The 16,608-nt window shown below is 35.6% G+C and overlaps 1 long non-coding RNA gene across 1 annotated transcript; it reads left to right on the top strand.

Moving 5' to 3' along the window:
* Nucleotides 1-7,665: 7,665 nt before the first annotated feature.
* Nucleotides 7,666-14,993, top strand: LOC142236543 (uncharacterized). Its single transcript, XR_012722081.1, has 2 exons — nt 7,666-7,947; nt 14,960-14,993. It is a non-coding gene; the product is annotated as an uncharacterized LOC142236543 (long non-coding RNA).
* Nucleotides 14,994-16,608: the final 1,615 nt, after the last annotated feature.

Below are 16,608 nucleotides of genomic sequence, written 5' to 3'. Positions count from 1 at the left end.
TTTTCGCTCTAGGACGCGTATATACGAAGATATGGGCAAAATAATTTTTTCAAATAAAAATTTCAATTTTTTTAGGTTTTGGGAGGATTATTCAATTTTTGTGTGGGTGGTCATGAATTAAAGTCCTTTTCGTGCTAGGGCGCTTAGTTTAGGAGATATGGGCAAAATAAATTTTTCATATCAAAATTTAATTTTTTTTTAGGTTTTGGGTGGATTTGTCAATTTTTTGGGTGTGGTCACGAATTAAAGTCCTTTTCGGCCTAGGACGTATATTTAAGGAGATATGGGCAAAATAACTTTGTCATATAAAAATCGCAATTTTTTTAGGTTTTCAGTGGATTATGAATTTGTTTGGGGTGTTACGAATTAAAGTCCTTTTCGCTCTAGGAAGCGTATATACGAAAATATGGGCAAAATAAGTTTTTCAGATAAAAATTTCAATTTTTTTTAGGTTTTGGGAGGATTATTCAATTTTTTTTTTTTTTTTTTTGGGTGGTCATGAATTAAAGTCCTTTTCGCGCTAGGGCGCTTAGTTTAGGAGATATGGGCAAAATAAGTTTTTCATATCAAAATTTAATTTTTTTTTAGGTTTTGGGTGGATTTGTCAATTTTTTGTGTGTGGTCACGAATTAAAGTCCTTTTCGCCTTTGGACGTATATTTAAGGAGATATGGGCAAAATAACTTTTTCATATAAAAATTGCAATTTTTTTAGGTTTTGAGTGGATTATGAATTTGTTTGGGGTGTTACGAATTAAAGTCCTTTTCGCTCTAGGACGCGTATATACGAAGATATGGGCAAAATAAGTTTTTCAGATAAAAATTTCAATTTTTTTAGGTTTTGGGAGGATTATTCAATTTTTTTGGGGGTGGTCATGAATTAAAGTCCTTTTCGTGGATTTGTCAAGTTTTTGTGGGTGGTCACGAATTAAAGTCCTTTTCGCCCTAGGACGTATATTTAAGGAGATATGGGCAAAATAACTTTTTCATATAAAAATTGCAATTTTTTTAGATTTTGGGTGGATTTGTCAATTTTTTGGGGGTGGTCACGAATTAAAGTCCTTTTCGCCCTAGGACGTATATTTAAGGAGATATGGGCAAAATAACTTTTTCATATAAAAATTGCAATTTTTTAGGTTTTGAGCGGATTATTAAATTTTTTGGGGGTGGTCATGAATTAAAGTCCTTTTCGCGCTAGGGCGCTTAGTTTAGGAGATATGGGCAAAATAAGTTTTTCATATCAAAATTTAAATTTTTTAGGTTTCGGGTGGATTTGTCAATTTTTTGGGGGTGGTCACGAATTAAAGTCCATTTCGCCCTAGGACGTATATTTAAGGAGATATGGGCAAAATAACTTTTTCATATTAAAATTGCAATTTTTTTTAGGTTTTGAGTGGATTATTAAATTTTTTGAGGTGTTACGAATTAAAGTCCTTTTCGCTCTAGGACGCGTATATACGAAGATATGGGCAAAATAAGTTTTTCAGATAAAAATTTCAATTTTTTAGGTTTTGGGAGGATTATTCAATTTTTTGGGGGGTGGTCACGAATTAAAGTCCTTTTCGCCCTAGGACGTATATTTAAGGAGATATGGGCAAAATAACTTTGTCATATAAAAATCGCAATTTTTTTAGGTTTTGGGTGGATTTGTCAATTTTTTGGGGGTGGTCACGAATTAAAGTCCTTTTCGCCCTAGAACGTATATTTAAGGAGATATGGGCAAAACAACTTTTTCATATAAAAATAGCAATTTTTTTAGGTTTTGAGTGGATTATTAAATTTTTTGAGGTGTTACGAATTAAAGTCCTTTTCGCTCTAGGACGCGTATATACGAAGATATGGGCAAAATAAGATTTTCAGATAAAAATTTCAATTTTTTTTGGTTTTGGGAGGATTATTCAATTTTTTTGGGGGTGGTCATGAATTAAAGTCCTTTTCGCGCTAGGGCGCTTAGTTTAGGAGATATGGGCAAAATAAATTTTTCATATCAAAATTTAATTTTTTTTAGGTTTTGGGTGGATTTGTCAATTTTTTGGGTGTGGTCACGAATTAAAGTCCTTTTCGGCCTAGGACGTACATTTAAGGAGATATGGGCAAAATAACTTTTTCATATAAAAATTGCAATTTTTTTAGGTTTTGAGTGGATTATTAAATTTTTTGGGGTGTTACGATATGGGCAAAATAAGTTTTTCAGATAAAAATTTCAATTTTTTAGCCACCGTGGTGCAATGGTTAGCATGCCCGCCTTGCATACACAAGGTCGTGGGTTCGATTCCTGCTTCGACCGACCACCAAAAAGTTTTTCAGCGGTGGATTATCCCACCTCAGTAATGCTGGTGACATTTCTGAGGGTTTCAAGCTTCTCTAAGTGGTTTTACTGCAATGTGGAACGCCGTTCGGACTCGGCTATAAAAAGGAGGTCCCTTGTCATTGAGCTTAACATGGAATCGGGCAGCACTCAGTGATAAGAGAGAAGTTCACCAATGTGGTATCACAATGGACTGAATAGTCTAAGTGAGCCTGATACATCGGGCTGCCACCTAACCTAACCTAACCTAACCTAGGTTTTGGGAGGATTATTCAATTTTTTTGGGGGTGGTCATGAATTAAAGTCCTTTTCGTGGATTTGTCAAGTTTTTGTGGGTGGTCACGAATTAAAGTCCTTTTCGCCCTAGGACGTATATTTAAGGAGATATGGGCAAAATAACTTTTTCATATAAAAATTGCAATTTTTTTAGGTTTTGAGCGGATTATTAAATTTTTTGGGGTGTTACGAATTAAAGTCCTTTTCGCTCTAGGACGCGTATATACGAAGATATGGGCAAAATAAGATTTTCAGATAAAAATTTCATTTTTTTTTTGGTTTTGGGAGGATTATTAAATTTTTTTGGGGGTGGTCATGAATTAAAGTCCTTTTCGCGCTACGGCGCTTAGTTTAGGAGATATGGTCAAAATAAATTTTTCATATCAAAATTTAAATTTTTTTTAGGTTTTGGGTGGATATGTCAATTTTTTGGGTGTGGTCACGAATTAAAGTCCTTTTCGCCCTAGGACATATATTTAAGGAGATATGGGCAAAATAACTTTGTCATATAAAAATCGCAATTTTTTTAGGTTTTGAGTGGATTATTAAATTTTTTGGGGTGTTACGAATTAAAGTCCTTTTCGCTCTAGGACGCTTATATACGAAGATATGGGCAAAATAAGTTTTTCAGATAAAAATTTCAATTTTTTTAGGTTTTGAGCGGATTATTAAATTTTTTGGGGTGTTACGAATTAAAGTCCTTTTCGCTCTAGGACGCGTGTATACGAAGATATGGGCAAAATAAGTTTTTCAGATAAAAATTTCAATTTTTTAGGTTTTGGGAGGATTATTCAGTTTTTTGGGGGGGTGGTCACGAATTAAAGTCCTTTTCGCCCTAGGACGTATATTTAAGGAGATATGGGCAAAATAACTTTGTCATATAAAAATCGCAATTTTTTTAGGTTTTGAGTGGATTATTAAATTTTTTGGGGTGTTACGAATTAAAGTCCTTTTCGCTCTAGGACGCGTATATACGAAGATATGGGCAAAATAAGTTTTTCAGATAAAAATTTCAATTTTTTAGGTTTTGGGAGGATTATTCAATTTTTTGGGGGGTGGTCAAGAATTAAAGTCCTTTTCGCGCTAGGGCGCTTAGTTTAGGAGATATGGGCAAAATAAGCTTTTCATATCAAAATTTCAATTTTTTTAGGTTTTGGGTGGATTTGTCAATTTTTTGGGGGTGGTCACGAATTAAAGTCCTTTTCGCCCTAGAACGTATATTTAAGGAGATATGGGAGAACAACTTTTTCATATAAAAATAACAATTTTTTAGGTTTTGAGCGGATTATTAATTTTTTTGGGGTGTTACGAATTAAAGTCCTTTTCGCTCTAGGACGCGTATATACGAAGATATGGGCAAAATAAGTTTTTCAGATAAAAATTTCAATTTTTTTAGGTTGCAATTTTTTTAGGTTTTGAGTTTATTATTATACCCTCCATCATAGGATGGGGGTATATTAACTTTGTCATTCCGTTTGTAACACATCGAAATATTGCTCTAAGACCCCATAAAGTATATATATTCTGGGTCGTGGTGAAATTCTGAGTCGATCTAAGCATGTCCGTCCGTCCGTCTGTTGAAATCACGCTAACTTCCGAACGAAACAAGCTATCGACTTGAAACTTGGCACAAGTAGTTGTTATCGATGTAGGTCGGATGGTATTGAAAATGGGCCATATCGGTCCACTTTTACGTATAGCCCCCATATAAAGGGATCCTCAGATTTGGCTTGTGGAGCCTCTAACAGAAGCATTTTTCATCCGATCCGGCTGAAATTTGGTACATGGTGTTGGTATATGGTCTCTAACAACCATGCAAAAATTGGTCTACATCGGTCCATAATTATATATAGCCCCCATATAAACCGATCCCCAGATTTGGCTTGCGGAGCCTAAAAGAGAAGCAAATTTCATCCGATCCGGCTAAAATTTGGTACATGGTGTTAGTATATGGTCTCTAACAACCATGCCAAAATTGGTCCACATCGGTCCATAATTATATATAGCCCCCATATAAACCGATCCCCAGATTTGGCTTGCGGAGCCTCAAAGAGAAGAAAATTTCATCCGATCCGCCTGAAATTCGGTACATGATGTTGGTATATGGTCTCTAACAACCATGCAGAAATTGGTCCACATCGGTCCATAATTATATATAGACCCCATATAAACCGATATCCAGATTTGGCTTGCGAAGCCTCAAAGAGAAGCAAATTGCATCCGATCCGGCTGAGATTTGGTACATGGTGTTGGTATATGGTCTCTAACAACCGTGCAAAAATTGGTCCACATCGGTCCATAATTATATATAGCGCCCATATAAACCGATCCCCAGATTTGGGTTCCGGAGCCTCAAAGAGGAGCAAATTTCATCCGATCCGCCTGAAATTTGGTACATGATATTGGTATATGGTCTCTAACAACCATGCAAAAATTGGTCCACATCGGTTCATAATTATATATAGCCCCCATATAAACCGATCCCCAGATTTGGCTTGCGAAGTCTCCAAGAGAAGCAAATTTCATCCAATCCGGTTGTAATTTGGAACATGGTGTTAGTATATGATCTTTAACAAGCGTGCCAGAATTGGTTCATATCGGTCCATAATTATATATAGCCCCCATATAAAACGTTCTCCAGATTTGACCTCCGGAGCCTCTTGGAGGAGCAAAATTCATCCGATCCGGTTCAAATTAGGAACGTGGTGTTAGTATATGGTCGCTAACAACCATACCAAAATTGGTCCAATCACACAAAAATTGGTCCATATCGGTTCATAATCATGGTTGCCACTAGAGCCAAAAATAGTCTACCAAAATTTTATTTCTATAGAAAATTTTGTGAAAATTTTATTTCTATAGAAAATTTTATTAAAATTTTATTTCTGTAGAAAATTTTGTCAAAATTTTATGTCTAATTTGTCAAACTGAATTATATACGTATTGGATCGATCTTTTTTGATTTAATATATACCACGTATGGACTTACATACATTTTAGAAGATGGTGTTAGGAGGTTTTAAGATACCTTGCCATCGGCAAGCGTTACCGCAACTTAAGTAATTCAATTGTGGATGGCAGTGTTTAGAAGAAGTTTCTACGCAATCCATGATGGAGGGTACATAAGCTTCGGCCTGGCCGAACTTACGGCCGTATATACTTGTTAAATTTTTTGGGGTGTTACGATATGGGCAAAATAAGTTTTTCAGATAAAAATTTCAATTTTTTAGGTTTTGGGAGGATTATTCAATTTTTTTGGGGGTGGTCATGAATTAAAGTCCTTTACGTGGATTTGTCAAGTTTTTGTGGGTGGTCACGAATTAAAGTCCCTTTCGCCCTAGGACGTATATTTAAGGAGATATGGGCAAAATAACTTTTTCATATAAAAATGGCAAATTTTTTAGGTTTTGAGCGGATTATTAAATTTTTTGGGGTGTTACGAATTAAAGTCCTTTTCGCTCTAGGACGCGTATATACGAAGATATGGGCAAAATAAGATTTTCAGATAAAAATTCAAATTTTTTTTGGTTTTGGGAGGATTATTCAATTTTTTTGGGGGTGGTCATGAATTAAAGCCCTTTTCGCGCTACGGCGCTTAGTTTAGGAGATATGGTCAAAATAAATTTTTCATATCAAAATTTAAATTTTTTTTAGGTTTTGGGTGGATTTGTCAATTTTTTGGGTGTGGTCACGAATTAAAGTCCTTTTCGCGCTAGGGCGCTTAGTTTAGGAGATATGGCAAAATAAGTTGTTCATATCTGTTGAAGGGTGTGCTAAAATTATGCACTTTATTGGTTTCTGTATGGTGTGCTATTTAAAAGCTACAGGCATGTAAATAGCGGTTTGCTCCAAATGTCACACATACATATGAACCCTTTTAGTACATGCCTATTGTTGTTGTAAATGAGAGCCAAACTTCACTTTCAACAGGCTGGCCATGACATTGATTCTTCTTTTTTTGTTAATCTAAATCGGTTTTTCAAAGCGTACGCTTCTCCCCGTGACCAATACAGTAAACAAAAAAAAATATAAAACAAAAGTGTTAAACCCAAGATTAAAAACTTAAAACATAAAGTGAACTTAAAATTGTGTGAACAAAAAATAAGTTAAATTTGTTTGAATTAAAATATACAAACTCAACGAAACTGTAATAAACAAAGGGAATATAAAAAGTGACATAGATTACAACAACAAAACTGTAAATTATATACATAAAGACTTATCTGAACTTACCAGTAAATTTGTATAAAAAAAGAATAAAATAATTTACTTACGCCTATTATTGCACCTTCCCATAAATTTTGTAAATATTGCACATTGATTCCCTAAAAACTGATCTACAAACTACATAAAACTACTTGTACATATATCACATTTGATTTATATTGCACTTGGTTGTAATATAAAGGACTAAATCTACATTGTTAAAACTACAAAATATTGAAATACATTTATATACTTACCATAAACTAATATTGCACATGAGTTAAAATAACTTAAATCTAGTGTTAATATACCTAAAATATTGCATAATTCTTGAAGTTGTCTCTAATTTGCCTAGAATAAATACAACAAACAATAAAACTACAAACCACACATTGAATTAAAATCCTGCATCTAACTTTTTTGGAAACCAAAACCGTGGTAAAAAACATTTTGGTCCATTCGAAGCCGAATTGTGTTTTTGCTAATAATACTTTGGACAAACAGAAAATTAAGTGAAAATTAAAAAGACTTGTTATAGTGAGAAAATAAAATTTGTGAAATAGCAATTGAAGAAGGACAAAGTTGATTTTGGAAATTACACTGTACTACAAAATTAACAAAATTATAAAAAATAAAATAGACTTGGATTAATTGAAAAAAATTTAACGTCAAAATTGTGTTATACTTACGTGCTAATATTGCAAAATTCCCCTAGAAATAATAAAAAGCAAAATAATAAAAACATTTCTTACACTTACCTGTGAAAACTCTCAAAATTGTGTGGTTGGATCTAAGAAAAAATTGTATTGGAAAAAAATTGTGAGCTACAAAAACAAAAGTTGTTAAAAAAGTGAAAAAATTCAAGAAAATTTGTAAATTCAATAAGTGGATGTTTACAGAAAATTTTTTGTAGTAAAAACTAAAAATAGTCTGAAAATTTTAAATCTCAAAAACATTGTGAGCCTAGTGCAAGAACAATTTAACATAGTGCCAACTCGGTAGTTTCGGTTACGTAATCAAAGAATTACATAATCAAAAATTTAACCTGCCAGTAAATTCCCGTTGCAACGGAATTTCAGAAGTGGACAGACACACCAGCGACCCTATTCCCGCGCAAGTACACAACCACACATTACACACATACACATATACATCCAAAGTGAGTACCATTTTTTTCATTTTATTTGTGCACGATACAAGGAGAGAATATTGGGCGGCTTTGACTCTCCCTTTCCTTGTACATAAGAGAAAGATCTGGCGATCCATGTATTACCCGGTATGCTGTACTTGTTTCGTGCTGTAGACTTGTTGTTGCGTGTAATATTTGGCGATTTATGTTGGTGAAGTTGTTGACCCACCATATTTTTGACTCGCTCGCATTTTCAACTACATTTTGACACATTGACACTTATGTAAATTTTTCCATTCCACATAAAAACATATTCGGTAAATTTTTTGCAAAACAACTTAAATAAATTTTTTTTGGAAAAAATTTTTTTTTGCAATATGACACAAATTATTAAAAATTTATAAACACGATCACTTAGAGGTGTATGCATTGTATAAATATTTTTTGTATCGAAAAAAGAGCGGTTTTTTATAAAAAAAATACAAATAATATTAACTTGCATTTGGGAAAGCATTTTTTGACCCATGTACTCCACCACCACCATTTTTGTATTGTGTACGCTGTGTAACAATAGGACTCAACTGGGTTGCCATTAATTTTGTGTTTTTTTTTTTTGGAAAAAGACTTAAGTCAACATTTTGAAAATAATTAAACTTAATTTGGTTTTCTTGATACTTGTCTCATCATCCCTGGACTTTGAGAATATTTAAGAAGAATTCGATTATCAATCACGCTGGTGAAAATTTGGAAAAATTTTGTGATGACTACTATCACATTTTCTGGATTTTTTTTGTGTGGATTTTCGTACCAATTTGTTTCTTGTTTCTTATGGTTTTCTTATGTAAGAACATGAAAATTGGCTGTTGTGTTTGAATTGTTTTTTTTTCATGATGCATTAAAATTCAACTTTAATCAAAATTGGATAAAAATTTCTTCGAAAGTTGTGTTGATATTTGTCAAAAACAATTAGCCGATAAAAAATATAATCTCCGACTCTCACGAAATTATATCCCGCGCGATCAAGTTTATTAAACTTTCAAACATTCAGCGAAAATTGTTAAAATTTTTGCATTTTGAATCGTTCATCTCCATTGTCGGTTTCGTGAAACTTTCATAGCAGGTGGATATTTGACCCTCGTTAACTGTAGTTTCTACGCCATAGTGACCCAAGACGAATTGGTTATATTTCATCCGTTTTTGGAAAAATTGCTTAACTGAATTGGGAGAAAATTAATTTTGAATAAGATAAAGACTGAAATTCTAAGTTGTGTGCGAGTATTTTCATCAAAAAAAAAAAAAAACAACTTTTGGCGTTTATTTTAAATTTCGAAAAAAACTCTTTCAAAAAAGTGTTCTTTTTTGAAAAGAAGTTTTATTCCGAATTGCATTCTACAACTTGTGTCAATCTTCACGAGGATTTCGAAAAATTGAAAACCTTGAAGTAAGATATTAAACAGCACAAAATGGAAAAAGTAAAAAGCGAAAGATTTGCCAATTGCATCAACGACCTCAATGATTTTGAAAGTACTTATGCTGTCGCGACCACAACGGGTGATATTCATTCGCTTGAGGCCATACGAGCAGAAATTGAAACCCTGTGGAAAAATGTAAAGAAGTCATATTTAGACTGTCGAAATCATGAACAGACGGAGGGGGAAAGACCCATTGACAAGACACAACTTCGGACCCATTATAGTGAAGCCATGGAGGCATATAAGCGAGTAATGAGTTCTGTGAATGCTGATATTCTTGCGTTAAAGGAAGATGCTGCCAAAGAAGAATCACAAAGAGAATCATCAGTGATGGGGATTTTTCTCCAGCCTTACGGCTACCTCCTTGTGACACTGATGTTTTCAAAGGGGGATATACATCATGGCCCACGTTTAGGGATCTTTTTTCGGCAATTTACATAAAAAATTCGAGATTAAGCAATGTTGAAAAACTTTTTCATTTAACTCAAAAAACAGCCGGTGAAGCTAGGGAAATAATAAGCAATGTCCCTCTGACTAACGAGGGCTTTTCATTGGCGTGGAAAAACTTAACTGATCGCTACGAAAATCGAAGAATGCAGGTGAACGAACAGTTGAAAATTCTATTTAATCTTCCAAATGTAACGCCAGAATCAAGTCACACTTTACAGAAATTGCAAAGAACCGTAAATAGTTGCATGCAAACTCTGGAAACAATTGGGGTCGAAGTAAAGGAATGGGATCCAATTTTAATTTACTTATGTTCGTCAAAGTTACCAAGATCCTTCCTTGAAGAATTTGAAAATACACTTGATGATTGTAAAATACTACCAAGTTGGGAAAAATTTGACAAATTTCTGACCCATAAATTCAAAACGCTTGAGTCAGTTGGCAATATCAAGCCAATTCTCAACAAGCAGATTCAAAATAAATATGATAATAATCAAAGCAGATTTGATAAAGGGAAGTTCGTAAAGAGTTTTCATACAAATATTTCACAAAAGACACAAAGTTATGGGGAAAAAAGTAAATTTAATGCGAATTTGGTATCCAGGAACCAAAATATGACCAAACAACAATGCCATCTTTGTAAGGCACAACATTTTATCCGAGATTGTCCAAAGTTTATAGAAAAGAATATCAATGACCGAATTCATGTGGTTAAACACTGGTAGAAAAAGTTTCGTTATATTAATGAAATGTGACATTAAAATTGAGCCAATGAAACAAAATCATTGATATAACGAAATTTTTCGTTATTATAACGATTTTTCTGTTAGTCAACGAAACGTTTCGTACTATTAACGAATATTTTCATTGTCTTAATGAAAATGTTTCGTTGTATCAATGAAAAATTTTCATTGGCTCAATTTTAATGAAATTTTCTTTGTGTGAAGTTTCACATCTCTGCTATAATTGTCTTTCATCCAGCCATGGGATAAAAGATTGCAAAAGCAAGTATAATTGCAGAGAATGTAATATGAAACATCACACTATGTTACATAAGGGTATACAAACCCAACCTTATTCACAAGATCCATCGACAGAGGCAGTACGACCTTGTACCAGTGCTGCTGCTCTGACAACACAAATACAGTCCACACCTAGCTTGGAAAACAATGTTACAACTTTGACCCTCCAGAATGATCGAACTTGGGAGAATCATCCTGGTGGCACTCTACTTTTTACAGCTCTTGTCCAAATTGAATCTCGAGGACAATTGTATGATGCTAGAGCTATTATTGACTCTGGATCACAGTCGACATTCATTACTGAAAAACTTAAGAATAAGTTGACTCTTCCGTCCAAAAGAAATTTAGTTCATGTCACGGGGGTCAGTCAAATATTATCAGAAACATCTACAAAATCTTGTCTTTTCTCTTTGCGTTCGCGGTTGGAACCTAGATTTGAATTAGACGTCTGGGCCCCTGTTTTAAAAACTTTGCCATCAAATTTGCCGACACGAAACTTGGGTTTGACTCAGCTGAGCGATTTTGTCAACCTTGAATTGGCAGATCCAAACTTTCACATTAGCCAACCGGTTGATCTCCTAATTGGTATGGACATAGGACCCTTAATTTTTGATATTACAACTCCTATGAAGTCAATCGGTTCACTTATTGCACAAAAAACAGTATTCGGATGGATTATCGGTGGACCGATAACCAAGGGAACATATGATCATAATAAAATTTCTTTACACAATACAATTTCTATTGAAAGCATACTCACACGATTTTGGGAGGTGGAGGAGACCCCCAAAAGTATTTTGAGGTCTGAAGATGACACATTTTGCGAAAAGCATTTCAAACAAACCACAAAAAGAAGCGAAAATGGCAGGTACATTGTGACACTACCATTTAAAAATCGTGAAGAGTTGGGAAGTTCTCGGAATATTGCAATGGCCCAATTCTATAGAATGGAGCGAAAACTAATGAGAACACCTGATATAAGAGAATTATATGACAAAACCATTTTAGAATATTTGGAACTGGGACACATGAGGAAGATAACGCCTCATGAAATTGCTAAGACCCCAAATTACTATTTGCCCCATCATGCGGTTATCAAACCAGATCGACTCACAACAAAACTTAGAGTAGTTTTTAATGCCTCCAGTCCTTCGTCCAACAAACGTAGCCTCAATGATAACTTGTTTGCGGGTCCCATACTGCAACAAGACCTTGTTTTGCAAATATTGAAATGGAGGTTCTTCAAATACGTTTATAATGCCGACATTACAAAAATGTACAGGCAGATCCTTCTTGATTCGTCTCAGACACAGTTTCAACGTATACTTTTTCGGAAATCGCCCACTGAAACACTAGAAGATTATGAACTCTTAACAGTTACATTTGGAGTCAATTGCGCGCCTTTTCTTGCAATTCGTACACTTCTTCAACTCGCTGAAGATGTTGCTGACACATACCCTTTAGCTTCAAAAATTCTTCAAAAAAATCTTTATGTTGATGATGTGTTAGCAGGGGCACACACAATAGAAGATGCTATAACATCTAGAAAGCAGTTGATCTTAGCTTTGGAATCCGCAGGGTTTCAACTTATGAAATGGACTACTAATAATCACAACATCATTCAAGATTTGCCGAAAGATCAATTACTTCCAGTAAACTGGTTAGATTTGTCTGAAGACTCATCTACAAAGACCCTAGGTATCAGATGGAACATTTCAGGTGATTGTTTTACCTTTACTCCTCCATCCATGGAACTTAGGTCAAACTATACGAAACGTGAAGTTTTATCCGCAATCGCAAAGTTATTTGACCCGTGTGGTTGGTTGGCACCAGTTGTTATCGTGGCCAAATTAGTCATGCAACAAATATGGCTTGATAAAGTTGACTGGGATGACACGTTGAAGCCAGTTACACTCATGAATTGGAAAAATTTTGTAAAACATAGTGCTGCAGTAGAATTAGTAAAAATTCCTCGATGGATTAACTTCACTCCCCAGTCCAATGTAGAGATTCATGGCTTCTGCGATGCGTCTGAAAGCGCTTATGGAGCCACTTTAAACATTAGGGTAGAACACATTAATAAACAAGTAGACACTCATCTTCTAACGGCTAAGACTAGAGTCGCTCCTATAAAAAAGATTTCATTGCCACGTCTTGAATTGTGTGGTGCTGTTTTACTTTCGAAGTTAGCATCCACAGTAATTGCAAAACTTCCGATCTCCGATTTGACGACTCATTTTTGGACAGATTCAACGATTGTTTTAGCTTGGTTGAAAAAGCCTCCATGCAATTGGAGTACCTTTGTTGGTAATCGTGTTTCAGAAATCTTAGAGAATGTTGGTAATCATAATTGGCAACACGTTGACTCTGAAAGTAATCCAGCCGATCTAGCTAGCAGAGGTTGTTCACCGTCTGATCTGAATAATCATGCGTTGTGGTGGCATGGGCCCCAATGGCTTAAGTTGCCTAAAGATTGGTGGCCAGCATATGAAATTCTGGGAGATACAAATCTAGAAGCAAAAGCTGTGAAAGTTTTGACAACCACTACATTCGAAGACCCTTTAATAAGATTTTCTTCGCTGTCACATGCTTATCGTGTATTGTGTTATGCTTTGCGCTTTTGGCGAAATACCGGCTCAAATCGTACACATCTTAGAATTAGATCTGATGAGATCAGGCCTGAAGAAATTTTAGACGTGAAACGTCGTATAATAATCATGACCCAAAAACACTACTTTGCAAAGGAATATGCAAACTTGGAAAATAAAATTAGAATTTCATCCAGTAGCAGTTTATTAACTATGAATCCGTTTTTAGACTCTGGTGGTATAATGCGATCCAATGGGCGGCTTGTTCAATCGCCTGCATTGACTTATAATGAAAGACACCCTATTATTTTACCTTACGAAGCACGTTTAACACAACTTCTTGTTGAATTTACTCATAAAATTACAATACACGGGGGAAATCAATTGATGACCCAATCCCTGAGATCTGAATTCTGGATATTCAGACTAAAACCTTTAGTGAAGAAGGTTATACGCAATTGTAAAACATGCATTTTGTTTAAGAGACACACCCAGTCTCAGATAATGGCCTCACTTCCACCTGAGCGAACTTTTCTTTCCCGACCATTTACTAATACAGGGGTTGACTTTGCTGGACCCTTCGATATAAAAAATTACAAAACTCGGGTTTGTTTAATAACAAAGGGCTACGTATGTATTTTCGTATGTTTTGCGACAAAAGCTGTTCACTTAGAAGCTACAAGTGATCTATCCTCGCAGTCTTTTCTTGCGGCTTTTGCGAGATTTATTGCTCGACGAGGCTGCCCTTCTTGCATTTATTCCGACAATGGGAAGAATTTTACGGGAGCGGCTGCTCTATTCAAAAAAGATCGGCTCGAGTTTATGAAGACTCTGCAAGCAGAAACACTGCAACAATATTCGCATAATGACCTTAATTGGAAATTTATACCTCCTGGCGCTCCTCACATGGGTGGTTTGTGGGAAGCGGGCGTGAAATCCTTTAAAACTCTTTTGCGCAAATTCATTCCTAGTATGAGCTTTACGTTCGAAGAACTTTCCACTATATTGGCACGCATTGAAACTTGTCTAAACTCAAGACCATTAAGTAGGGCTAGTGATGACCCTAATGACTTGTCCCCTTTGACTCCTGGCCATTTTCTGATTGGTACATCCATGTTGGCGCCAGCGGAGCCTGATATTTCAGATCAGAATGTTACGCTTGCAAATCGGTGGCAACGTCTTAAAATTATTTCTCAATATTTTTGTAGAAGGTGGAAGCTAGAATACCTTAATGAATTACACCGTCGTACAAAATGGAAGCATCAACAAGAAAATATTAAAGAAAATGATCTCGTGGTCATAAAAGATGAGAGATTTCCTCCGACTGACTGGGCAATGGGTCGCATCGTAAAAACTTATCCCGGGACTGACCAAAATACCAGAGTAGTTGATATTCGTACGTCTCGTGGTACAATTAATAGACCCATCACAAAAATCGTCAAATTATTTTCAGCATGACTAGTCGTGTACTTTCAAATGAAAGGCCGCGGTACTCACAAAGTTTTCGTTACAGGTATGGCAGCTTATTTACCACGCCGTGAGCCATTGGAGGAGGAGCAGCAGAACGATAATGGTAGAAGACCCAGAGCTGATGACAGACGCAATCACCAACACGCAAGAAACCGATCTAGTGGTCGAGCCGAAGTCCATCCTGGTAGAGTTGAACGACCGGCAAACTGGCAGTATTCTTGCGGACTCTGCCAGGAGGATCACCCCCTTAGTTCTTGCCAAAGATTTCGCGACAAGACCCCTTACCAACGATATGAGACGGTAGAAAGAAGAGGGTACTGCCGAAACTGTTTGGCTCGCAGTCATTTGGCACCTGATTGTCAAAGTCTCATCACTTGTCTCCGTTGTAGTCACAGACACCATACACTTCTGCATGGGGCATCTCAGCTAGAGGACTCTCTAGCCTCTGCCATTTTATCAGTGCCTGTGAACTCGACGAGGTATCTATGGGACCACGTATTCATTCCAACGGCAATGATAAGAGTCGCCTTGGAAGAAGTTGACAGTTGGGCGACAGTGAGAGCGCTAATTTGTCAAGCATCATCAATGTCACGTATCGCATATTCCACATTTCGACGTTTGGGACTCAGATCATTTTTATATCAGGGTCAAAGGTTCACGAAATTCAAAATTATGTCCCGTCGTACAAACAGCACATGGGCACTGAAGGTAAACGCGCTCATAACTGATGAACTTCCACGAAGACCTTATTCGGACCCTCTACTCGAAGACCCTACAAGAGATTTTAGCGATCAGTCCCTTGCCGACCCAGACCCGAGAAGTAATGTACCCATCGACATTGAACTTGGTGCGGATACTTATTCTGCAATTTATCGAGAGGGATCCACATTCACCGGACTTGGCGATGTGAACGCCTACAAAACAGTGCTGGGATACATCATTTCCGGTCCCATAAGGAACCTCAGCCATTAATATTTTAACACTTGGTCACGGGGGGGCGGAATGTTGAAGGGTGTGCTAAAATTATGCACCTTATTGGTTTCTGTATGGTGTGCTATTTAAATGCTACAGGCATGTAAATAGCGGTTTGCTCCAAATGTCACACATACATATGAGCCCTTTTAGTACATGCCTATTGTTGTTGTAAATGAGAGCCAAACTTCACTTTCAACAGGCTGGCCATGACATTGATTCTTCTTTTTTTGTTAATCTAAATCGGTTTTTCAAAGCGTACGCTTCTCCCCGTGACCAATACAGTAAACAAAAAAATATAAAACAAAAGTGTTAAACCCAAGATTAAAAACTTAAAACATAAAGTGAACTTAAAATTGTGTGAACAAAAAATAAGTTAAATTTGTTTGAATTAAAATATACAAACTCAACGAAACTGTAATAAACAAAGGGAATATAAAAAGTGACATAGATTACAACAACAAAACTGTAAATTATATACATAAAGACTTATCTGAACTTACCAGTAAATTTGTATAAAAAAAGAATAAAATAATTTACTTACGCCTATTATTGCACCTTCCCATAAATTTTGTAAATATTGCACATTGATTCCCTAAAAACTAATCTACAAACTACATGAAACTACTTGTACATATATCACATTTGATTTATATTGCACTTGGTTGTAATAAAAAGGACTAAATCTACATTGTTAAAACTACAAAATATTGAAATACA

Source organism: Haematobia irritans, chromosome 4 (genome assembly GCF_050003625.1).
Source record: "Haematobia irritans isolate KBUSLIRL chromosome 4, ASM5000362v1, whole genome shotgun sequence".
NCBI classification, from domain to species: domain Eukaryota; kingdom Metazoa; phylum Arthropoda; class Insecta; order Diptera; family Muscidae; genus Haematobia; species Haematobia irritans.
This window is presented reverse-complemented; position numbering and strand designations above follow the sequence as displayed.